This window comes from Hemibagrus wyckioides, linkage group LG25 (genome assembly GCF_019097595.1).
Source record: "Hemibagrus wyckioides isolate EC202008001 linkage group LG25, SWU_Hwy_1.0, whole genome shotgun sequence".
Lineage (NCBI taxonomy): Eukaryota > Metazoa > Chordata > Actinopteri > Siluriformes > Bagridae > Hemibagrus > Hemibagrus wyckioides.
In genome coordinates, this window is record NC_080734.1 from 4,083,392 (window position 1) to 4,089,999 (window position 6,608).

The following is a 6,608-nucleotide window of genomic DNA, read 5'->3' on the forward strand; positions in this document are numbered from 1 at the left end:
ACTTCCTGTCAAACGTGTGACTTGTGATGAACGTAACATAATTTAGTGATTCTTGTGAAAAGATTTTTATATTTTTCCTAAAATGTCTTCGATGATGTAGCTCTCTCTACAACAACACAGACACGGGTCAGTTCTTTAACATGTTTGCTTCAATGTGAGAACTGTATAAATGATCTCCCCTTCAGCCACTGCTCGCAACCTTGGGGTATCCCTGGACAATCAGCTGTCCTTTTTCTCCCATGTTACTAATGTCACACGCTCATGTCGGTTTCTTCTCTTCTCTTCCAATTCTCCCATCAGAAATAATGTAAATGTAGATAATCCGTTCCAGCTCCCAAAAATATGACCAATATTCCCGATATGAAGCGTATGTAAACTGCTTGCAAAGAACTGACCCAAGCCAAGCATTCCATGTCAAGGCTCCTCACAGGAAGTCGTGCCACCAAGCTTGGGCTAAAAATAGAACAGACCGCCCACACCACCAGTCTGTCAACAAAAACACACCCCAAAAATCACGTAGCTTTTGAACGCATGCTGAAGACAACGTTGGTCTCGTGGGTTGAGTCTTTCCAAACAGATTTCACTGACTGGGAAATAATTAGTAAAATTTGGAAACTCTTTTCGCTTGGCTTGTGTGCCCATCTGTCATTTTTTACTTTAAAACTCGTACTAAATCTCATTTCAATGCAAACTCACATAAAGCTAACGTAAGACAACAAACAAACAAAAACAAACAAATTCAATATTTATACTACAGCACTTACAGATGTTCTGTGTAAGGGTCCTGGTGGCTCAGTGGTAGTTTTCTCACCTGCCATGAGGAAAGCCCGGGTTCGATTCCCAGCCACTGGATGCAATGCCAGTTCCAAGCCTGGATAAAAATGGGAGGGTTGTGTCAGGAAGGGAATCTGGCCAAGTTGTTGTGTGGACCAGTTGCTGTCTGCTCTCCAGAGTGTATGAGGATATCCTTCGAGGGCTCTCTTTACTTAATCTGCACTACTTGTTGAAAATGTCTGAAGAGTCTCGAGAGATTAAAGCGTCTCTTCCTCCCTCTCAGAGTACATCCCATATCACTCATGAGTCATTAGCATCCAGTAGAAGGAAAATGGAGCTCTGCTTCATAGGCATCCATTTCAACAAGCGTGTATTTCTTACAATTAAAGCGTAAAATTATGAAATCTGATTGGCTGAGCCATGCTTTAATGTTCAACCCTGATATATGGCGTATATAATAATCTGATATCACGTTTAAATCTTTGTCCTTCATCTTGATTAGCAACCAAAGCTATCTGATAACATTGTGGAATAACACGTTGTTGTTACCATAGCAACAGCTCCGCCTCGTTGACAGGGGTTTGTACAGCTGATGCTTTTCTTGATCTAAGACTAAGGATACACTGATTTTGTGTTATTTAATAAATAAAACCTTGTAACTGTTGATGTGGTGATGAAGGAGTCTCTAGTGTCAGGATTTTGTGAACAATGTTTTATAAAGTTTACATGAAAGTCTTCTGGACAGAGGAGTTTACATGTGCTTTTCTGCTCACCATGGTTGTAAAAAGTTACAGAACCTCAGCATATGAATTGAACTGGTTCTGGAGGCGAGTTCTTAAGGTGAAAATGTGTATTGTGAAATGAATTCTCCATCAGAAATAATGTAAATGTAGATAATCCGTTCCAGCTCCCAAAAAATTGACCAATATTCCCGATATGAAGCGTATGTAAACTGTATGTCTGCTTACAAAGAACTGACCCAAGCCAAGCATTCCATGTCGAGGCTCCTCACAGGAAGTGGTGCCACCAAGCTTGGGCTAAAAATAGAACAGACCGCCCACACCACCAATCTGTCAACAAAAACACCCCAAAAATCACCTAGCTTTTGAACGCATGCTGAAGACAACGTTGGTATCGGGGGTTGACTCTTTCCAAGCTAACAATACTTCACATAGAAATAGGTATAAATTTTATAACATTTATTAAAATAGGTATAATGTTTATATTCACATAAATAGGTATAAATATATCCTAAGAGACAGCAAGTGTGATGACCCAGAAGTGTCTCAAAACTCAGGTGATAGCTCCCACTGGTGGTCAAGAGGGGAAGTGACTGGGGTAGTGTTACACTGGCGTTTGGTTCGGTTAGTTTGTATGTCGAAAATGCTTTGTATGCTGATGCAAGTTTCTTGCAAAATTTCGAAAATTTGTAAGGGAGGGCATTCGTATACCGAGGTTCCACTGCATCATTATGCTATTATACATCCTTCCTGGCAGCTCAAACCATTCATTCAAACCGAAAAGAAACCCAAACCAGCCCACCAACATCCACGCCACGATTAAAGTCACAGATATCTGATTTTTTCTTTATGCTGATGTTTGTTGTGAAAATGACCTGAAGCTCTTGACCTGTATCTGTATGATTTTTCTACACTGTCCTGCTGCTCCACAATTGGCTGATTAGATAACCGCATGAATCAGCCGGTGTTCTTAATAAACTGGACAGTGAGTCTGTGGAATACTGTACTCCAGACCTCCCTGTTATGTGAAAATGATCCACGCTGGTGTGTGTTATTAGTCCAGCATGGTCCATTGTGTGTTTCTTACATAACACACACCCTTCAGTGGTTTATTGCTTTAATTTAGTCCTGCTACCTCTTTTCTTTTTCTTTTTTTTACACAACACATAATAAGCAGGACCTTTTCATAATGTATAACCAACCCTTGCTTTAGGAGGAAATAGATGAGACCGTGCACAGTGACCTCCTTCAGGCCCTTGTTCTTGTTTTTTTAATGGACCTCATGCCTTTCATTGTGAGCTGTGGCACTTTTCTCACCTTCTAATAACCTCTTTTTCTCCTCACACCCTCTTCTATACGTCTCACGCCTCTATGTCCTCCATCACAGCGGTCAAAATCTGCTGAATGTCACAACTTAGCAGGCGAATATAGTCCAAATTGTCTAGTAAGCTTTATAATATTATTTTTAAACCTGTTTTGTCCTCTAATTCGAAGCTTGAAATAGTCTTGTGCTTCTTTATTTTAAGCATTTATTTAAAGAAATAAAGAAAAAGGAAGAAAAAAGCATCTGAAAAGGTTTTTTAAAGCTATGTTAGAGACATTAGATCATATTAAAAATATTTTCATTTGTTAAAATGTTGTTTTGTTGCAGTGAAGGGGGAAAGGCTTGTTGTTTTTTTATTTTATGAGCTGTTTTTTTAATCATATTTGACAGGTGGTACAGTCTCACCAGCTCAATATTGTGTGTGTGTGTGTGTGTGTGTGTGATTAAATCTCCCTTGTGGATATTATCAGTGTGCATACTCAAACTGCTTTTCCAGGAATCCGTTCTCTGCAAAAACATGAGGTTGCGAAAAGAAAACATTCAATTCTCACCAAACTGCTTCCTGACGTGAACACGGGGGTCGAGTCGAGGCCGAGGCAGTTTCCACGTGATAAATGTATGCGACCGCTGAGGAATTTCTAACATCTGTGACAGGATCAGCACATAGGACTAAATCAGGATTGATTATTGTTCTCATGATTGTGGAATTTGTTCTCCACGCCACGCCACGCCACTCCACACCACTCCACTCCACTCCACTCCACTCCACTCCACTCCACTCCACTATCATGAGCTCATGAAATTTTGTCCAGTTTGGGTGAATCTGTGCTCATGATATCCTCAGATTTGGGACAGTGGAAGCTCAAGTGGTCAAGGCTCTGGGTTGTTGATCAGAAGAGCAGGGTTCAAGCCCCATCACTGCTAAACTGCAAGGCCTTATAACAGCAAGCTATAACAGCTTCAACTCTTCTGGGAAGGCTGTCCACAAGGTTTAGGAGTGTGTTTATGGGAATTTTTGACCATTCTTCCAGAAGCGCATTTGTGAGGTCACACACTGATGTTGGATGAGAAGGCCTGGCTCTCCACTCTAATTCATCACAAAGGTGTTCTATCGGGTTGAGGTCAGGACTCTGTGCAGGACAGTCAAGTTCATCCACACCAGACTCTGTCATCCATGTCTTTATGGACCTTGCTTTGCGCACTGGTGCACAGTCATGTTGGAAGAGGAAGGGGCCAGCTCCAAACTGTTCCCACAAAGTTGGGAGCATGGAATTGTCCAAAATGTCTTGGTATGCTGAAGCATTCAGAGTTCCTTTCACTGGAACTAAGGGGCCAAGCCCAGCTCCTGAAAAACAACCCCACACCATAATCCCCCCTCCACCAAACTTTACACTTGGCACAATGCAGTCAGACAAGTACCGTTCTCCTGGCAACCGCCAAACCCAGACTCGTCCATCAGATTGCCAGATGGAGAAGCGCGATTCGTCACTCCAGAGAACGCGTCTCCACTGCTCTAGAGTCCAGTGGCGGCGTGCTTTACACCACTGCATCCGACGCTTTGCATTGCACTTGGTGATGTATGGCTTGGATGCAGCTGCTCGGCCATGGAAACCCATTCCATGAAGCTCTCTGCACACTGTTCTTGAGCTAATCTGAAGGCCACATGAAGTTTGGAGGTCTGTAGCGATTGACTCTGCAGAAAGTTGGCGACCTCTTCGCACTATGCGCCTCAGCATCCGCTGACCCCGCTCCGTCAGTTTACGTGGCCTACCACTTCGTGGATGAGTTGCTGTCGTTCCCAAACACTTCCACGTTCTTATAATACAGCTGACAGTTGACTGTGGAATATTTAGGAGCGAGGAAATTTCACGACTGGATTTGTTGCACAGGTGGCATCCTATCACAGTTCCACGCTGGAATTCACTGAGCTCCTGAGAGCGACCCATTCTTTCACAAATGTTTGTAAAAACAGTCTGCATGCCTAGGTGCTTGATTTTATACAACTGTGGCCATGGAAGTGATTGGAACACCTGATTCTGATTATTTGGATGGGTGAGCGAATACTTTTGGCAATATAGTGTATGTAAGGAGTCTACTATAGATTTATTACATAACTGACAGAAAGGCTCAGGAGGCTTAATTCTTAAAATAACACTTAATATTTCATATTCCTTTGTGTAATATCACCAAACTGTTTGGTTTCTTTATTTGTGTATTCACAGGGTGTGTTTTTGCAAAGCTTCTTACCGTTTTTGTGTGTTTCAGGGGGTTTCTCACTTCATTCTCCTCTTCAGGAGGAGAAATGCTGCTCAGTTGGGTTAAAGTCTGCTAATTGATTGGTCAGTTGATTGACCAGTTGTTTTGCTGCACGATGAAGTTCCTCCTAATTCATTCAGATGCATTTTTGTGTAAGTTGTCAGACAGAATGTTTCAGAGTTCATCCTGTTGCTGCCATCATGAGCTTCATCATCAATAACGATTAGTTATAGAGAACGTTCCAGAAGCATCCATGCAAGCTCAGGCCATGACACTACTACCACCACTTTTCACAGATGAACTTGTATGTTATGGATCATAAGCAGATCCTTTCTTCCTCCACACAGAACATTTATGGCTCGTCTCTTTATTTCCGATCTTTTGGCTCATATTCACCTGTTCACCCGATCCCGATTTTCTTCAGTGCATAGCAAAAACAAAAACAAACAAAAAAAAGACCTTGCCATTCCAATACTTTTGGAGGGGACTATATATGCTGTATGTCTTCCCTCAAGCAACAGGAAGCTATTTAAACTCCCATCAAACATTTTTTTCATATATTTAGAGCAGCTGAAATGCTTCAACATCATCATGCACATGATCAAAATGGTGGAATCCGATCTGACCAATCTGATCCAATGTTAGCAGACTGCTCCAATAAATCAAGACTATCACGTCATTCACTACTAATTATACCAAAGCACTGTTGGATTCTCCACTCTGATTGGTCAGGTGGTATTGATTAGGCCGCTCTCAGTCCAATGCAGCTAGAAATCAGTGGTTTACATTACTGCACTCTTTCCAATACTGTTTCCATGGTAACAGCTCATTCACAGGGGTTTGTATGGCAGACGCTCAACATATGATAGGATTTACTTTCTTCTTTTTTATTATTTAATGATGAAAAACATAGAATCGTTGACATGGTGACGTTTTCTTTCTGAAGAGACGTCTGTGTAACATTTACGGAAGGAGTCTCCAGTGACAGCAGAAGAGTTTACACGTGACAAGCTAACTTCTCTTCCTTTTATTTTATTTATTTGTTTTTGTTTTTTAACTGCAACAAATAGAAATAAATATAAAATAAAAGAAGCTGGTGAGGGAATGATTGCTTATCAGTCTTATAACATAACAACATAACAACATAACGTTAATGTATAAACATAAAAAGTAACTATATACAGATAGTTTTTAATTTTGTAAGAATTAAAATGTAATTAATTGCAGGGCAAATTGCTGTGGTATAAAAGGAATAAAAGGCTTTCCAGCATCTTACAGGCTTAATTCAGATTTCAAGCTGTTTTTCCCTTTCATATCTCCTAGAAACGTGTTCACTACAGGGTTAATAATCAATAAGATCAACAGAATCAATAACCATGGCTGATCTGGACTCCGGGCTCGTGCGCCTGGTCTCTAGAAGCTGTTTATGCTCCTGATGAAGCTCGTTTTTGAGGAAGAGGAGGAGGAGGAGTGGCTCTGTGGTTGTCCTGCTCCTCCTCTTCTTTCCCTCTGGT